The sequence below is a fragment of the Seriola aureovittata genome, chromosome 15, assembly GCF_021018895.1.
Source record: "Seriola aureovittata isolate HTS-2021-v1 ecotype China chromosome 15, ASM2101889v1, whole genome shotgun sequence".
Taxonomy (NCBI): domain Eukaryota; kingdom Metazoa; phylum Chordata; class Actinopteri; order Carangiformes; family Carangidae; genus Seriola; species Seriola aureovittata.
The window spans coordinates 23,788,283-23,807,694 of NC_079378.1; the positions used below are offsets into that span (position 1 = coordinate 23,788,283).

At 44.8% G+C, this 19,412-nt stretch overlaps 1 protein-coding gene and 2 non-coding genes across 4 annotated transcripts in view; all 3 read right to left on the bottom strand.

The window, feature by feature from the left end:
- Positions 1-19,412, bottom strand: part of abr (ABR activator of RhoGEF and GTPase) — a 121,262-nt gene that overhangs the window by 7,007 nt on the left and 94,843 nt on the right. The window lies entirely within an intron of this gene.
- trnav-aac (transfer RNA valine (anticodon AAC)) lies at positions 36-108 on the bottom strand. Its single transcript has one exon. It is a non-coding gene; the product is annotated as a tRNA-Val (tRNA).
- trnav-aac (transfer RNA valine (anticodon AAC)) lies at positions 2,551-2,623 on the bottom strand. Its single transcript has one exon. It is a non-coding gene; the product is annotated as a tRNA-Val (tRNA).

A 19,412-nucleotide genomic window follows, 5' to 3' on the forward strand; every position in this document is an offset into this window, starting at 1 on the left:
ACCCCCTCCTCTCTTTGGTGGAGGTTAAAACACGCTGTTCCCGCCCGGTTTCGAACCGAGGACCTTTCGCGTGTTAGGCGAACGTGATAACCACTACACTACGGGAACTAGCTGACAGCTGACCCCTCCCACTTTGCAAACGTAACCTCAAGGCATGCAATACCACAGGGCGGCCGACACGAAAGGCAAGGCTGCAACGGACTTTAAGTTTAAAGGTGACTGAAGACACTTGTGATTAATATCCAAGTCCAGAGTTCACCTTTAAGCTGCTCCATGTATCTAACCCAGATCAGAGTCGAGCTGTCGCAGCGCCTGTGCCCCCGCTGCTGCTGCTGCTGCTCACAACCACAGTCACTCAGTTCACTTAGGGAAAGAGTGATGCCACTTATGTTTCCCACACATGCCCCCTGCGGTCTCCTGAAGGTCCAACAAGGGCTCCAAATTGGCTCCGACACTTGGTCTACTTCTCCACACACACTCAGAGTCTGGATGTCCCATGATGCCCTCTGAGACACGAAGGATGGCAGCTTCTTGTTTCTTCAACTCTCCTGGAGTGTGCGCCTGCTGTGGGAGGCCACAGCAGCTAATGCCTTTTTTACAGGCAGTTTGAGCATCTGCACTACACAGTTATGTCATTACAAGCACACGTGTCCATGTGCTCACCTCAGAGGGAAATAATGATTGTTGGATGAGCACAAGGGCAGCACACTTCTCTTATTGTCAGCATTAGGCTGCAACCATTAAAAGTTCTCAGTGAGTGTATTTCATTACCTCGTAAAAAGGCCATTTGGCATCGGTTTCACGCATTCCTATTATCGTTAAAGCTCGTTTTCCCAGCAGGGCTTGGGTTTGAGATGAGGGACAGGTAATCACCGCAATTGGGTCTTTACACAGCTACTGCCAAGAAGAGATGTGGGCAAAAATCCAGGACTCGCTGACGGCGCCTCTCGTAGCAGACTCGCTGAAAAAACAAAAACGTTCCCCCCGCCTAGTTCCTCTCTATTGCCCTCTGTTAATTTCTAAAAAACCTGATTAAAAATGAATGTACTCAAATAGGGTTGTAAAAACAAAAAGGGATTCTTTACAGGCAGGGTTTACACTCCCTGACCCGTCTCGAAACTCCAACCTCAACCTCAACCGGGCCCTTTTTTATTACAAAAATACTTAGAGGGGAACTTGCCCCCCCCCCCCCCCCCCCCCCCTTCCTGGGAAATGAGTTGGTTTAAAGGGATGACTGCAAAATGCTTGGCTAAAGAGGCCTGCACGAAGCAAACTCAGGCCGAATTATTTCATACAAAGTATTCTGCTCAGAAAACAGGACGAAAGGTCAGGGGAAGGGCTGCATGACAAGACACGGCTTTCTTGGAGATGAACTGTGACTTATTGGGGGGGATGTGTCGAGCCGGCTGGTTTGAACAAAGCTGAAGGAGGATTAAGGTTTTATCCTGAGTGACGTCTCAGGCAGGGACGCAGCAGGGAGAGGGCAGCAGGTAACTGAACCACTGGGGAGAGAAAGGTAGTAATTTTTAATACAGCCCAGAATGCAAAATAAAGAAATAAAGCTGGTGATATTCATCTTCATCTGACAGCGGTGGACATGGTCACAGTCTGAAGGTGGACATGTGGACACCGAGGGATTAATGGTGCATTCAAAGCAAAGAAGATACACTGCAAATAACGTATTTCAAAGAATTACTTACAGCTGATTTACAGTATATTTAGACCTTTTTTCAGACCTAATAACGACCCACAGTCCCCTTTCATCTCCAGAGATCCAGTGACAGATTTCCATTCATAGGGATTTTGAACACATGAGCATCTACGGTATGTGCGCGCGTTCATGCACATGTCTAAGAAAAGATAAAAGTCAGAAACTGTCTTGTGTTTTTTTTTTTTTTTTTCATCCTCAGGCTAATATGGTTCAGATTAGGATCGCATCACTGCGGTGTCAAAGCTCTCTTTATACGACCCGGAAAACAAAGCAAAGCACAGAAATACTTCACACGTAGGAGCGTTGCGGACACTGATTTGTACGGATTCCAGTGGCGGCCTTTTCCTTATATAGAATACAATAAATATGTATGTGTTTCAATGGGAACTCAATGTTCTGTGTGTGTCTGTGCGTGTGTGTGTCTGTGCGTGTGTGTCTGTGCACCAGGTTTTGGGGCTCAGCTGGTAACTGTGCTGCCTATCTACTTCCTCTAAACCCTGTGTATGTTGCACTAACCTGACGCCTGTATGCTCTCACACACTCGTGTCGTCGTTTCTTCCTTGTTTGAACATTTAACGTGCAACAGGAAGCCGGTGGCTGCCACTTGTAGGCCCCAATGGATGACTTTTGTATGTTTGGTGCTTGAGGAGTTTGGGGACATTAAAGGGTTAATACTTTACCAACAAACACTGTTGGGGCCATCAGTGGCCAGTTTAACATTTTTTTATTAGCCATTAAATTACTACATACAACAAAGGCTGACGTTCCTCGTGCACAACCAACAGTGTTACTGTGACTTCATCTTCTGCTCCATGAACTTATGATATTAAAAAAAATGCTGTTCCCGCCCGGTCTCGAACCGAGGACCTTTCGCGTGTTAGGCGAACGTGATAACCACTACACTACGGGAACTGGCTGTCAGCTGTCCCCCCCCCCACAATATAATCCTGCCCTCCTTCACCAGCAGGTGACGTGAGTCAAGCTGCTGCAGCCGTTACGAGACTGACAGCATCAACAGACTGACCCAGCAGGACAGTGAGGGGTCCGCAGCTCTTTACATTTCCTGCACAGGAGACGTGCTTCTGCAGCAGAGTCACACCTGCAGGTTGAAGGAGCAGGTTTTACCAAAGTGACCACGATACAAACCATGAATAAGGTCTGATGCAGTAAATAAACCATCATCCCCCAGTGTTTTACAAGTTACTGCTCATATGACTGAGGTGGTTTGGTAAAATATATGTTTCAAATAAAAGAATTTTATATCATACAGTATGTTGTTTCAATTAAATATGGAGTTTGGATACTTGTTTATTCTGTATCATATGAATATAATTCCCTTTGAAACCTAGTGCTGGTTTATGTAGATCTAAGACAAGGAGGTGAGGGTGTTTTAAACAGCAGTAGACATTGTGCCAAACAGACACTGAAATGATGTGTAAAGCCTTTAATAATAAAATCCCTATACATTTAATTAGGCCTTTTTTGCTGTGCCTGAGAGTTGATGCATGCTGGCGACAATATTCAAAACACTGCTTCTTCTGATATGCTAAATTAATGAATTTCTGTTTAATTTGTCCTTTGTGTTTCATTGCAGCTTTTCCATTGCTGCTCTCTGGATGATTAAATATTCATTCAGCTGCAGGAAGCTTTTTATTAGAGCTTTAATTAGAACGTAGCTCAAACTGCATGGCTCCTTGGTTTTGGAAGGATTACAGGAACTGTTTGAGCAGTGATTGAGCCTTTTTTTCATTCCTTGCTAACACATCACCCTGCAGTTTATTTCTCGCCATACAATAGAAGCGCACAACTATTTTTAGTCTCATGAACCACATAATCATAATGTTTAAACGTGCACCAGTGAGAGCGTCTTTACTCGACAGCTGCTGATGTCACCACGACCATGTGAGCTCTTTGACTCAGTTGCCATGTTGCCTCGTCTCCTAACTTCCCCGCTCGAGCCAATCGGAGGGAGTTTTCAGGCCGCAGAGGGCTGTGATTTGCAGAGTAGTGTTTCGTCTCTGCAGGCGCTCTGTGATTCTTTTCTCGGGCCTGTAAACAGCGACACACAGATCCGTACTACACTTATGCAACACAACCCTGCCTGCAGCCTGGGTGAGCAAGAGCGCTGATGCAGAAAGAATTGTGAGTTATCCTACATGTAAGAAGAAGAAGAAAAAGATGGAAATAGCCCTTTAATGCTCTGAATTTGAGTTAATCACATGCACTTCCTTCATTCAAAAGTACTTTCATGGTTTTTCTTCCCTCAAAATGTTCCATTCTCACATGATTTCCTCCCATGTTGTTCCTGTTTTGGACGATGTTCAGTGTGAATTTACTCAGTAAAGACACGTCGATGTAAAAACAGATGATTAAGGTTTTTCTGCAAAATAAAAAAAACAACAGTTCGCTGCTTCTCTGGATGTTACCACTCAGCTCCCATTAAAAGGCCTTCAACCATAATCTAAAACCCACACAGATGCAAACGCCGCTTTGTTCCATTTCCATCAAATTTCTGATTTAAGCAGCAGAAACTCACATATGCTGTCAAGACACTGGGATCTGAGTCACATGCTTGTCATGTGATGAACCCTCATGTTTGTGTTGGACAGATCTGCGGTGAGGGGTTTCACCCGTCAGCCCTTGTGGAGACTCATTACCTCACTATTCAGGTCATTTGTGATCTTTTCCTCTAACAGCATGTACCGCTTGTACATCATTAGATCATCTCGTGTGTGTTTACTCAGTGGAGTTCACAACATCACTGTCGCTGCTAAAGAGAAAGTATGATCAGTGAGTTTTGAAGCAGGTGCCAGTGCCATGATCAGAGGAGTCCTGCTCCAGCGCTGATGTAACTTTCACCAAGTTTTTTATTTTTATTTCTTTTTTTTTTTTTGCTTTTTTTGGGGGGGTGGGGGGTGGGGGGTGGATGAGCTGGAGTTTGAAATAAACCAGCAAAACAAGTCATAAACTGACTGTCCTCGATTATTCCACACAGTTCTTCTCTGTTCATGTGGTAACTGTCGGAGTCACCGTCTCTGAGCGCAGACTACTGTTAAAGCATGTGCTGAACACCAGGCGCCCTCGTCTCTTTACTCTCAGCCTAATTACATGATTAATGTCTCGTTGTCACCCCACTGAGATTAAAGCCACCGAGCACACGGCCCGCTGAAGGGCCAGAGGCGAGGGGGTCACTGTGGGTATCAACCTGAGAACGCTTTACTGACTTGCCTCGTGTCTCCTGGAGCTCATTAACCAATCGCAGCTCCCGCTCACTGGGGATGGATTGGGGCCAATAAAAGGCTACGCCCTCCGGTGGGGACAGACGGAGATTTATGTGGCCTATATAAAAGGCCATTAGGGGGACTGCCTGGCATTTTAGGCACACAGGAGGAAGGGATGAAACGCTAATATCATCTGCACTAATCAACATACTCAAATGGAAGAGCATAATTTCGTATGTGGGCTAAAATGTGGCGGGGGCGAGAGGTGGGATGAGCGGGCGGATGATAATGGTTGGATCTGATTCTCTTCCACGGCTAAGCCGGCACGACAGCTCCATTGTTCTCCTCGCTAAGCTGGCTGAAAGTCCACAAAGAAAATAAAACCGAACCTGCGCAGCAAACAGGTCATCGGGCCAAAATAAATCCAAAACGTGATGTTAAACACGACGCCAAAACCGGCTACAACCCGCTAACAGCTTCATCATCGTTTGTTCTTTTGCTGGGACACATTCAATACATTATGTCTGGTTCTAGGCCAATTACTGTTCCCAGCCAGCCTCCTATCTCATCACACTGTGTCTTAATTAGCTGCTGCTTAAGGCTGAAGGAGAGAGGACAAATCCCCGGTGTGCTGCCATACCCTCATGCATCCCTTAACATCCACATTCCTCTGAACACCCTGTGAATAACACGCTGCATGTCACAGATGCACATAAACACAAAACACAATATGCCCTGAAGCTTTCAATAACTCTTTGAAAATAAACCTGGAAGTCGCTGCTCCTCATAATGTGTTTCAGAACGCTAAATTGAATTTAAAGACAAATTCTTAGTAAATTTGATCAATTTAAAAAGCTAAATAAAGCTAGAAAAAAAACAACTATTTTCCACTTGAGCACAGCTGATTAAGGCTGTACAATGATGAAATAAATAGATAAAACAAAAAGAATAAAAAGGAAATTATGTCTGAATGTGAATATATAATAAAAATATTCACTGTATTAACCCTGACCTGTCTGAAAGATAAAAACATTATTAAAGACTTTTCAGACTTTAGTTTCTTGTTGTTTTCAGCTACGTTTTGAACACGACATGTTTTTGTTTCAGATGATTTAACACCATCGCCTCTCCATCATCAAACAGTGTTCACCACCATCTAGAGGCAGAAATGCAGGGCTGAGGGTGGGGGCCGTAGTAGAACAGCTGATAGGATCTAAAGGTGACGGGACACAGAAAAACTGCAACACAAGTTTACTCGTAAAAGCTGCCATTCAAAGGGACATTCAGAATGAATGAATGAATGGATGAATGTGTTCACAGAGAAGCTGAGTGACCGGGGATTTCTGCGCAAGGTGGGAGAGCTGGGAGGCAGGATCACATGCAAATAACTGCAGTGCTGCCAAATCTGGACAGCAGCGAAACACAGAATCCTCCTGAGTCACATTCTTTGACATGAAGACATCAGCGTCTTTGTGCACAGAGAGGAGAGGAATGAATCAATACAGGACCTGCGGGGTCAATGCAGTAAAGTCCGGGCTTAGTTTGTAATTCCCATTTTATCCCGCTCAGTATAACCAGTGGTCAGCCGTCCTCAGGCCTGTTGAATAATGGAAAGCAGCGAAGCAAAGGTCAAGCCAACTCTCAACTTGGATTCTTTATTCTGAACCGGTTCATTACAGCTCAAAACGCTGGCGACGCACTTTCTGATGAAGATGAGGAGGACTGCTGAATAACCATGCAAACACACACTGAACTAAGAACAGAGAGATACACCTGAGGCTCATAGCTCCACACATTAGTCACCGCTGTAGCTGTGTGTGCAGAGCTGTGATAGAACCAGCTCAGGCTCACGTGCTTCCTCTCTGTCTTCCACATACAGAAAGCATCTGGAGGGAAAAAAGAGAAAGGTACCACTTTCCTGCTCCCACGCATGAGTCACGATCCAGAACCTGCATTTAAACTTTGCCATAACAAACCTCTGTGTGTCTGTGTGTGTGTGTCTGTGTGTGTTTGTGTGTGCGCTCATCGTTGGGTAACAGATCCCTCAACACAAAGGTCATTCAGTCCAACCTGAATGCTTTCACCACATGACAATAATTGAACCTCAATCCTATAATAGCACAACACAGTGATCGCTATGTTTTCCATCTAATTTTGGTCTCAAACTCAAGTGAATTAGAAAAGAATCATGCAAACACAATGAAATGCCAAAAGATCATGTGTAACAAAACACAGTGGGGAAACTGCAGATGAGAATACTGGAAAAAATGTGTTTAGCCGAAGATTTACCTTCGCAAAAAAAAAAAAAAAAAGATGCGCCAGACACATGTTTCAGGAATGTGACAGTTAATCAGAGAAGGAAAAATAAGAATCTGTGCTTCAAATGCCAGAGGAGCGGTGGACCGGTGGAGCCAGACACTATCTGAAACGAACAGCAGAGGGAGCTGGTCTGATACCAAAACACCATAACCAGCTCGGTTTTTATTTGGAAACACCATGTACTCATCACGAGTGGCTTCAAAAGAAGACCAACAAAGGCTGGTGGAGGCAGGAAGTGACAGGAACCTCAACAGGGACGCAGAATATCACAGCAACAGACACTGGTTTCCACAGTGACGGAGATTTTCACCTCTTGATTGTAAAATTGTAAAATTTAGTATCCGAGGAATTAATTTACCTTCTTAGTGTTATTAATGAGTTCATTAACATATTTGTGGTGGAGGATCAATCCTCTACACACGCCCTGATGTGAAGAGTATAAGCACTTCTTCTTTAAGATGAAACATTAGTAACAAATATTATAAGTGTCCATTGCAGTTAATTACATTTAAAATTATTTAAGGAGGAAAAAAAAGGATGAATAAAAGTTTTTCCGAAAATATTCTTTTGTCTGTGCTGTGGTGGGAGTTACTGCAGGTCACAGTTTAACCAGGTCTGTGCTGCAGTCAACAGACCCATCAGATAAGAACAATAGTCAACTCTGCGCTGATGGAAAGACACGGGGGGAGAGAGAGCACATGGAGCGACACACTGAAAATAAAAGAGACAGAGAGCAAACAGATGGAAGTGACAGAGTGATAAATAACAGAGAACAAATGCAAAGGGGGAGAAGATAAAAGAGAGGAAACGCAGTGAGTGTGTGTGTGTGTGTGTGTGTGTGTGTGTGTGTGTGTGTGTGTGTGTGTGTGCATATGTCAGCCAGAGACCTTTTGTCTGAGCAGCTTGCTGCGGACGCGGCCCCATAGCTTGGCCCCGGTGTTGGTGTGCCTCTTGAGCACGGGGGTCTGTGGCTGGCTGGACAGATTGTGCTGGTTCTGGTCTACGCAGCAGTGCTGCTCCAGGCGCTCACACACCGAGTTCAAGTTTACATCCGACACCAGGATCTCCGTCATCCCAAAGCCTCTGATTCCCCCTCCCACCAAAACACAGGTGGACGAAGTGCGCCGCTTACAACGAGGGAGGGAGGGAGGATGGATCCTCACCGACCTCTCACAGATTACCGGACCAGGTGCTGGAAAGCAGCTCCGGGATTTCACCAACAAAGAAGAGGAAAAGTCTCCTGCAGCTGATGTTCACTTCAGAAAAGACAAGAGTGATGAAAGTGAGTAGAAGAAGATGCTGCCATGGCTTCCTTCACGAGCCTGATAATAATTCCACGTTGGTTCCTCTTTCTCTGTGAGCTCATTCCACAGTCAGCCGCCAACATCTCCTCGCTGAGCAGTCTGACTTCCACAACGGCAAACACAGACACAGAGCGCTGGAGCGAGGCAGAGCGAGAGAGAGAGAGAGAGGGGGAGGGAGGGAGGGAGAGGAGGGGAGTGAATGAGCTCCCGTTGTCACTGAGCGGCCCTGCTTCTCCAGATGTTGATGGACACACCTCCAAAGAGAGGAGGGAGGGATGGAGGGAGTAATACACAGTCAATGAGAAATGAGGAGAGAGAGGCAGAGAGGAAAGAAGGAGCGAGCGACGGACTGCTGAACGCTGCGCTGTGTTTTGTTCAGAGCTTTGACCCCTTGTCAACCTTTCCCAGAGCTGGTCAGCAAACAGGAAGTGGCCGGAGAGGAATGTGACGAGGAGGAAGAGGTAGAGAAGGTGTGAAACTTTAAAGTGGGAAGGTAATGACTGATAAATAAGACAAAGACGATCAGCAATCATCTAATGAACTTAAAAAGCTTCCATGTTGTCAAATCCTCTTAAAAAGTGATAAAAGATAAAACCCTCTTCTTCCTCTCTTCTCACCACTCGTGCAGTCCCACCATTCCCCCTCCACTCACTGTAAATGTGTGTGTGTGTGTGTGTGTGTGTGTGTGTGTGTGTGTGTGTGTGTGTGTGTATTTTTCCACTACAATGCTTTAACCCCTTTTTCACTGAGTGCGTCTGTTGACATTGGAGACTCAGTCAAAGACATCGACACACACGCAGCTCGCTCACCCTGGGACACACGCAGAGCGAATCGCCATCTGTATTCACCAGGACAGCCGGAGCTGGCTGCTCTTAAAAGGCGTATTCCTCGGTATAATGGATCGATCGGGGCCGGGGAGTCGGTGTACGCCTGTCAAACTCCATCTCCATCCAGCTCGTCCCATCCCGTTCGAATTAACAGGGGGGGAAAATATTCTGCTGGGGAGAAGGTTACAGACACGAGGCTGCACTTTTACAACCTCGGGAGCAGTCAGGCAGACTGTCTGCTGGGCTGAGTGGAAGTTATGATTCAGAGTCATGTGCACGGGCAGGTAGAGGGGTTCCTGCTGACTGAGGAGCAGGAGAGGGAAATCAACAGAGAAGACTGAGGACATGACGTATTGATCCGGTGTCATTGTTTGAGTTTGAGAGTCAGCTGAGAAGTTAACATCAAAGGGACGTTGTAAAGTCATGATTAACACCTGAAGGTACGACTGACTGAGCCAACGTCATGTCAGCAGTGTTTACCTGACTGTGTATGAGACGAGAACAACCATGTTAGGGTCTTCTCTCCATGCTGCGTGACTTACTGCCTCTGTGGTTCTTCAGAGAACTAGCGACTCTCAACAGAAAGAAGGATTTCTTTCACACAGGTTATAAAATTTCCCTGATGTAGAGAAATGGTGGGACACAGCTGTGTTTACTAGGACGGCAAGTGAGATGCATAAATATGTCCTCTGCAATAAACAGCTCCTCTGCAAATCTTCTCTCTACTATGAGAATCAGATTGAGTCACTAAGGAAACATTCACTCACTGATGCCACAAAAAGATCATTAAAGCGATTGATTATCGATCTTCTACATGATGATTTATCATAAATTCCCAGTACTCCAGCAGTTACAAGGAGAGGAAGCGGAAGTGAATATTTTCAGTGCTTAGTTTGAAGTCCACCTGAGCTCTGAACACACCTGAACAGATGACACGTCATCATGAGTCGTCTCAGGTAGCAGCAACAGTCCGACACAGACGGTTGGTGTGTGACTCTGTGGCGATGGAGGCCGAGGGGAAGGGTGAAGAGGGCAGCCTGCATGTCTGACGGGGAGAGGCGGGGTGGGCTGATATAGGAGAGACCTCAGCCAACCCTCGCCACAGAGTATTTTTAGCTCCCAGTGTTTTCAGCTATGAGATATACAGACTCCATGCGTCACATCTTGGAAAGAATGTCTGGGAAAACCATGTTTTGCAAATGGGGGGGGGGGGAGGAGAAAAAAAACCCAAGGGGAGACAGGAGATATTTTTGGGTGAGATGAGAGAGAAGGGGAAGACAGAAATAGATGAGCATGTTTTGACTGAGTTTATGTTCACTGTTGCATATGTTTAAAGAGAGTTCTGCTTCCACTGCGTCCAGCAAAGCAGGATTTCATCAATGCCTTAATGATTTCAATTGTTCATTTCAGTCCTGAATTTACAGCCCTGATTTCTCCTTCATATGGACGCACTGATCCAACTCTCCGTGATGCACCTCACTGTGTGGCACCGAGTTCTGAGTTGGATGTAACTGACAACAGATGAACTCATTTTGGATCAGTCCGATACTCTCTCTACCATTTTATGAAGTCAGCATCATCACGTCAGACTGGTGCTTCTCTAACTGCTGAGTTGACTGAACAGTAACAACAAATCCTTTATAAGATTTGAAGATGATGTCATCTAATAATTTTGTCTCTACAGATAAAAAATATTCAAAACAACCAACTCTTCACATGTGAAGCTGTGACCAGATACTCTTTGCTGGGTTTAACTTGATCAATAATTTTCACAATCAAAACTGTCACTGATTAACTATGTTTTGCTTGTTGATTAATTGTTGATCAGCTGATGGTTTCAACACTTGCAAGAGCCACCGTTTATAAAGCTGCTTCCACTAGAGAATAACTGATATGACGACGTGATAAAATGCCTCATCAGTTAAATACTCCCAGGAGTTTAGCTGATGGTGGCGAGTCTTTGCTAATCTTAGCAAAATGTAAGTCAGATTAAATAAAATAAATATAATAAATATCCCTTCTAACTAATTCTAACATCGCTCTGCACATGCATCCATATGTTTTCTGCTGCTGGTTGAGAAAGGCTGAAAGTCCAAAGATGCTGAGCAGTGCAGTGCAGCCCTTCTATATTCACCATCACAAACCAGGCAGGATGCTCCATTTACAAACAGCCACAGTTCCACGGAGCTCAGTGATACTTTAGAGCAGCAGCATCTTTCACGGCGTCTATACGACCGGGTCAACCAGAGTCCAGCGCGTCACAACACATCACATCCACAAAACCACGGAGCGAACACACGTATGCACTCCTCCAGCACACACATCCTGTAAATTCATATACCCAGGGCTCCACTCTCTGTAGTGTTAGCACATGACTCATTTATGGCATTAAGACCATGCCTACACACTGTACATACAGACACGTTAACCCACAATACTGGGAGTTCACACAACTCCACGCTCATTAAAACAGCCCTGGCAGATCTGCGCAGGCTGCACACAGACGGCCACAGTTCACCCAAACCCACATTTACTCCATACATGACATTTAAATGATAAAATAATAACAGGATAGCCATGTGCCACAATAATATTTGTCTGAATCTCGTTGAGAGCAAACTATTTTCTGCTCCCTGGTTTTGTTGGTCGGATGGGTTTTTGCTGTGCGTAAGAAGAGCGGAATAATGGCCCCTTATTTTCCAAAAAAAGGCCGTCGCATAGATAAAAATGTACTGTGGAGATAAATGAACAGTATGAGAGGGTGAACTGCGTGGGGCCTTGAGCTTGGGAGACATGGGAATGATAAAAAGAGGAAAAACGCAAGAAGAAGGAGGAGAGGAGGAGGGAGTTGAACAGGGAGATAAGATTAAGAGTTCTTGTGGGAATAGGAGACTACATGAAAGAAAAGAGAGTAATTAGTAAAAGCGGTAATCCTCCAGTTGGTTTTTGGTTCCAGGTTTGGAGCTAAGAACTCAGACCTCTTTTAGAGATCACCTGACACTGTGGCTGCTGGCTTCCCTTTTTCTTTTCTGTTGATTGATTCGTTTTCCTACTCTTGTCTTCTTTTGGATCTTTTTTTTCCTTCCATTTTAACAAAGAGCTCATGCTGCTGGAAATCTGTGCACCAAAGGTCCGAGGAACAAGCTACTGAACACCCAGTTATTTTAAAGGGCAATTTAAAGACATTTCATTTGAAAACGTATTAGAATTTAATTTCAACTATGTAGATAAAGGATGAAAAGGTGAGAGAACAGATGGTTCAGGACTGAGTGCCCATGCTCTGACATCAGGACCAGTCCTGGCTCTTAATTATAGATGGGCTGGGTGGGCACAGCCCCTTGTAAAGCTGCTCCATATGACCAGACAAGAGGGGGGGGAGGGGGGAGTGTTGAACGAGGTCCTGGTTTCCACTCCACACTCCATCTGCGGAGCCCGGCCGCTCCCTGAAAAGCACCGTGATTCTGTTGATTGTGCGATTCTCTGGCCTCGACTCCTGCAGGCTTCAGCACTGCTCTGCCAATCACAGAGAGCCAGACATAAATTAATGATCAATTTAACGACCACGCCGCTCCGACATGAATATGGAGCAGCTCTGAATCCATGCCTGGCTAATGAATATGGGACGGTCCTGGCACTCTAATGAAGTCGGGCTACATTCAGGTGTTTGCCTTGTAACAAGCCGCTGCAGCTGCACATCTGCCTGTAAATGTGTTGGAGCTGACCTTCACCGTATTCCTCCTTTGTCTGACACAAACCATGTGTGTGATGCAATATAGCCATAAATTACATCCTCAGCCGGAGCTGGAATATTTGACACTACATCCTGTTACTACAACTACAGAGTTTTGAATAGGAATCTGCAGCGAGTCTCTTTTTTCATGTTCTGTCTCGTCCTGTCCGACCTGTAGAAAACGGACAGATGGCTGGTATATTCCATTGTTAAAGGAATATTTAGATTATTTTTTGTTCACCAAGTTATAAGATCGATAGCGTTCTCATGTCCACTGGTAGTCAATTAACTTTGCTTGGAAAAAGAGGAAGTAGGTATCATAACATGAGATAAAATAAGATGTCAAACTATTCCTTTAAAACTGAATATTTGGGGGATTTTGCTGTGAATTGAAACAGCCAGAAAGAGCGACTATGATCTCCACCAATCTGCAGCTGTTAATGGTTTCTCTGTATTTTCACTGTCATGGCAGAAAGAGGGTGCACAGTTTGGTTCTCAGGTTTTAAACTGCAGCACGCTACACGATCTAACACTGAAACCGAGTGAGTGCATTTATATTCCAGGCCTCAGCTCGGCCCCGTTCCCACTGTAAATCCCTGTGAGAACAGAGGTGAACGTTTGGGACCTTGGTATCAAAAAAACCATGAAATAAAAAAATAAAAAAGGGAAGCGGCTTCAGGCTTATTTAACTTACTCATCAAAAATAACAAGTGCTGTGTTTTCATCATGTGTGCTCTGCTCTCTGAGGCCTGTGATTGGCCGACATGACGGGCTGGGTGACACTGATAGCCTCAAGTCATGTTGTGAGCGGATAATTCAATCAGATTTAATTTGAAGGGTCTCTATAAGTATGTTTATGGGATGACCCACTCCTCCTCTTTGATCTTTCCCGCTGCCTTCGCTAAAGCTCAGGCGAGAGGAGGGGGAACAGAGTGAAGAAAAGAGGTGTGTGTGTGTGTGTGTGTGTGTGTGTGTGTGTGTGGGGAGGGCAGTTGAGGGTGGGTCCTTCAGGGTACAGTGGGAGTGCTAAGACGGGAGTGCAGAGGTGGGGGGGGGGGGTTTGGCAGGGTGGGAAATCACAGCCTTAGGGTGCTCTACAGATTATTCCTGCTTCTCTTTCATCTGAGCTGATGGGGGGGGGGGGTGGGGGTGGGGGCATCTTCCTCCGATTAACCGCTCCATCACTTATTAAGCACTTTGGAACAAAAGTGGTGATGGAGAGTGAGGAGGGAAGACAAGAGGAAAAGCAAGGAGGAGGTTTCATTAGCATGTAGCTGGAGACTGTTGTGTGTTGTTGGGTGTGGTTGGGATGAGAAGAGGAGTGTATGTCTCCTGTCAGAGACGGAGAGTGGGCGGAAAAACAAAGCATCCAGGACACGAGAAGCCATGAATACACGCAGATATTTAAAGACTTAAAATTGACTTTCAGGTAAATCTAGCCACAACTCAGCAGAAAAGCCTTTTAAAACTGCTGTGCTTTTTTCACTAGAGCATTTTTGAGTCTGATGATGTGCATTTGGATGCAGGCAAGGACACAGAGAGAGAGAGAGAGAGAGAGAGAGAGAGAGATAAACTGAGCGAGAGCAAACAAAGCACAAAAAGAGGTTGAGAAGCAGAGTGATGCAAGAGCAAATGTTGAAGCAGTAACGCTGCAGGTTCTGCATGATAAACCTCCACCCAAACACTGAGGTCACACTCTGTACACGCTGTTCTTCACGTCTTCAGCCATTTCTACGTCCGTCTCATCTGATATAACTGCTGATTGTTACGTTTGTTGATCCGCGTCTGTTTGATTCTGTCTGATGTCTGAATCGCACAGAGGACGGAGACAGTCGATGCTCTGTGAAATCAGAACTGAATACACACTAATAATGTAAATCATGGGCAACACTGAACAAGTCGGCCCGTACTGGAAATTTAACAATCAAGTCGATCTCTCTTTGTGGCACAGTCGCAGCTGAACAAGACACAACATCAGACGCAGAATCAACAGCAGAATTCAAATGTGTCGTTCCTTGGCTCAAAGTGTATTTGTTCACTAAACAACAGAGCCTTCTCTGTGAAGATAATTACAGCTAAACAACACAGTGAACTTTCTTTAATTACAACTGATCCACCCATTTCTGGCAAACACTGCAGCATACAAATTCAGCCAAGATAAAGCCTGGGTTTGCTTTAAATAAAAACCCCAAATGAAAAGCAGAATTAAAGCTGCACAAAGCAAATTTGCAAGAAAATAATGTAGTAATAATAAATGCACTAATAAAGCACCAAAACATCATGAAACTACATAATCCCGAGTGTCTGGGTCTATTTTTCCTTTAGCAGAAAGAGGAGGAGGTTATGATACGAGGTCTTTCCACAGCAGCTTTAGACATCATTGTTGTGTCCAGGTATTTCTGGACAGCACCCACTTCCTGTATCTTACTCCAGCTTTGGTCATTTGTGGGACAAGATATACACAGAAAGGATATTAGTTTAATCTGAGTAAATAGGACAAAACCAAGAAGTAAGTCTTGGTGGTGGTGGTGGTGGTGGTGGTGGTGGGGGTGGTGGGGGTGGTGGTGGGGTGACACATTCTTCTGTGTTTCATCAACCATCTCTGATGGAGACGGGAGTTGGGTGTGATTTCTTCATACAAGCCTGTGTGTCCTTCAGTGTGATTTGGTTGTGAACCCACTCCACTGAAGTTGTGATTTCTGCTTGACTGGGACAAGGCTGCGTTACATCTGAGCAGTGTGACCCAGTTCCAGTGATGAGGAGAGTGCGGCCTCACAGGACGACCTGCTTGAATAATTCACTCTGAAGTGTAAACCTGCGGCCGACTGGAGGCAGCCACCTGGAAGATTACATGAGCAGGGAGGAGGGAGATGGGACCATCAGAGAGGGGGAGGCGACAGGATGATGCTGAATGACACCGAATGAGATGGAGATGTATTATGCAACTGGAGGTTACAGTTAAATGTGCAGATAGAAAACAAATGTGAGTGTGGCTGTCTACATCTTAGGAGAGGAGGCTCGGGTAAGGCGTGTGTGTGTGTGTAATATATATACTGTATATATACACACACACACACACACACACACACACGAGTGGACTGGACTCAAACAGACACAGTATCCTGTGTCAAAAACAACAAACTGTCCAATTGTTTTTGGAGAGTTTTTGGAATTGTGTTACCGACATGTTTTCTAAGACATCCCACAACTATGAAGGAGAGCCTGGGTTTGATGCTGATACCCCAAACGTAATCTAGCATTTAACATCCCCGCTCCCGGGTTAAGAAACAGTCCAGCAAATAACATCCAGTAAAACCACAATTTAGATTAAACAAACACGTTATAATCTGTTCATTTGTGAGTTTTACAAGATTGCTTTTTTCTCCTTTGGACAGAGCCAGGCTAACTGTTTCCCCCTGTTTCCAGTCTTTATGCTAAGTGGCTGTAGCTTTACCACACAGACATGAAACTGGAATCCATCTTCTCATCCAACTTTCAGCATGAAAACAAAGACTGCATTTTCTAAAAATTATTATCAGTACAAAATGTGACTGCGGCTCTTTCTCCACAGACCACGGAGAACTCTCCTTAATCAAGGACATAAAATCCCCATCATCAAAAAAAAAATCAGTTTCATAAGCTCTGACATTTTCTTTCACCAGCACAACTGGGTCAGTTATTCTGTTAACTAATTCACAGCAGCGTCCACATCCTCCCGCTCCCTCGTTTCCATCACTGATAACAAGTAAAAAAAAAAAAAAAACTGGATCAAAACCTCATTAGCAGGTGAAGAAGACAAGTCAACGTGTAAGTGGGAAATCTATTACTGACTCCTCTAGCTCCAGCTCGGGACAAGGATCCTGGTGATTGGGTTGATGAGGACCAGTCTTTGTGTAACAGTGTTAGCAGGGCGGCACAGACACCACCTCAGGCTTTATCTGATCTACCACACTACTCTGTCTCTTCTTTCTCCTCCACTCCATCTTTCTTCCCTTTCTCCCTCCAATTCACAGATAAAGACGACGGATTAGAAACTACAGTGTGTGTGTGTTCCAGTGTTTTCCTCTTATGATCGATGCACCGAGCAGCTAGGATCGCGGTGGCTTCTACCTCACCAGCGCTGACCTGCCTTCTTCATGTGAATCATCATCATCATCATCATCATCATCATCATCATCAGGTCGTACTGGAGGGAGAGGAGAACATGAAAGTGGGCAGAGATGCAAGCAACCCAAACAACTCCTCCGTTACTCCTGGAACTCACATACACAGTCCACATCCCTCTCCCGGCTATTATACAACACGCATTACATAATTTTAAATTTGTGACTCTGTGAAACAGACTTTTGAGGTGCCCTCCTTCATAAACTCCCACTCAGCTTTTTGAAAGCCGGACGAGATCAGGGAACAGGTACACACTCGAGCTGGCACCCCCGCCGGATCAACACATTTAATGCTCCTGCCAGGGATGTGTGTTTTTTTTTTCTTTAAAAGATTGCTCAGATGAATTCAGCATGACACGCTGGTTATGCAACAGGCTGCTTCAAGCAAAGTAATACACAGAGAGCACTCGTCATCTGAGAAACACTAAGAGCTGGAGAGAGCCGTGCTGTTCTCCAGGGTTCTATCAACTGCTGCTTTTACTGCTTAATTCAAAGAGGAGTATTATTTTTTTTTACTTTGCATTATTCAAGTTTTGTGTAACAACATCAGAAAACATTTTAGAAGGTGCATGAATCGCAGCCACTGACAGAAACACTGTGGAATGATGTGTACACTGTTCTCCTCCATAGAGGTTTAACATCATGTGTGCAGAAGCCAGAAGTTCAAGCTGAAGAGCTTTGATCCCCGGCATGTTACATGTGGTGTCAGCCTGCTCTGCAGCACCAGCACTGAACTCGGTGAGGCCATAAACACTACTTAACTGCCCTGGCAATGATCTCATCTTTTACCCAGCTGACAAGTTCAAAACATCCTCGTGGGGTGTCTGCAGGGACTTTGGAAACATTTCCTCCACATGAAAACAATTACATCATCATTAGCCTAATTTGTGGTGGAAAAGAGGGGCCTCAAAGACACTGAGGTCTCAGGACAGAGAGGAGCCAATAAAAAGAGCCTCGTTATTAAAGTAATGGAAAAATGTACACAAAATGTAGAAGCACCTTATAACCCTGACTGTTTGGTGTTCACATCGTTTTACCTCATTACAGTGAACATATATCTGCCAAGTGAGGAATGCTTTGTTTCGTTAGTGAAGATAAACACCTGTCAGGGTGGCCAGCTGTGACCCTGGCTGCACATCTGTAAAGCAGGAGTGGAGCAGCCTGTTTATCAGACTGTGACTATAAAGACATTAAGAGCACAAACCTGAATTACTAAAGCTGGAGTTCTGGAGTGGAGGGAGAGTGGAAGGAGTTTTTAATATTAACTGATTAAAAAAACACAAAAAAAAAACAAACAAATGAGATAAGAGCTTGTGTGATCAGTGCACCACCAGCACTCATGCAGTCTGTACAGTCCGAACAGGAAATGGGCAGTCTCCCTCCCTCGCCCTGGGACAGGAAGTCATAAAGCAGCATCAAACGCCTGGCACTGCTCACGCTCCTGCCATATGAACAACTTAATGTCATGGGAAGTCATAGACTCCTTTGCAATAACCAAAGTAATGAAAAGTTGATCCTGAAGCTAGCTGGGGTTTTGGGAGCGCACATGCTTTACGTTCCATGATGAGTCAGGTTCTTGTACGTTTACATTAAACATGGCGACGCCTCGTCCTTCTCAGATAAGTGGAGTGGAAGGAAGATGGAAAGGTCGTCAGGACCTGCTGAAACGTGAAGAGAGAAGCTCCAAGGTTTGAGCCACGACCGGAAACCACTGAGCCTTAAACTTTAACCTCACAGAATCCATATTGCATTTCTATGAAGAGTGCTCTCTAATTATTTCTGTGAAGTATTTAGACAGCTACCATTAAAAATGTGTTGTTTTTTGCCAGGAATAACATTGAACTAACACACACTAAACCGTCTTTAATAGAATCAGCTGTCACGAACTTACTGGATGCTGCTGTTTATTTGCTGACCCACTGTACTGTTATGGTTAGGGTTAAATCTGGACCCCCTTAACTACATCTCCGCCTCTGTACATCAGCTCATGCTTACATTAGGGTTAAGGTCACAGTCTAGATAAGGCTACAGGCTGAAAGGATTATTTTAGGGACCTTGCACTCGCTTTAAATCTCCCTACAAGCCTGAGAAGAATGCTATTAATAACTGTATTTTCCTCAGCCAGCAGTTTTCATAG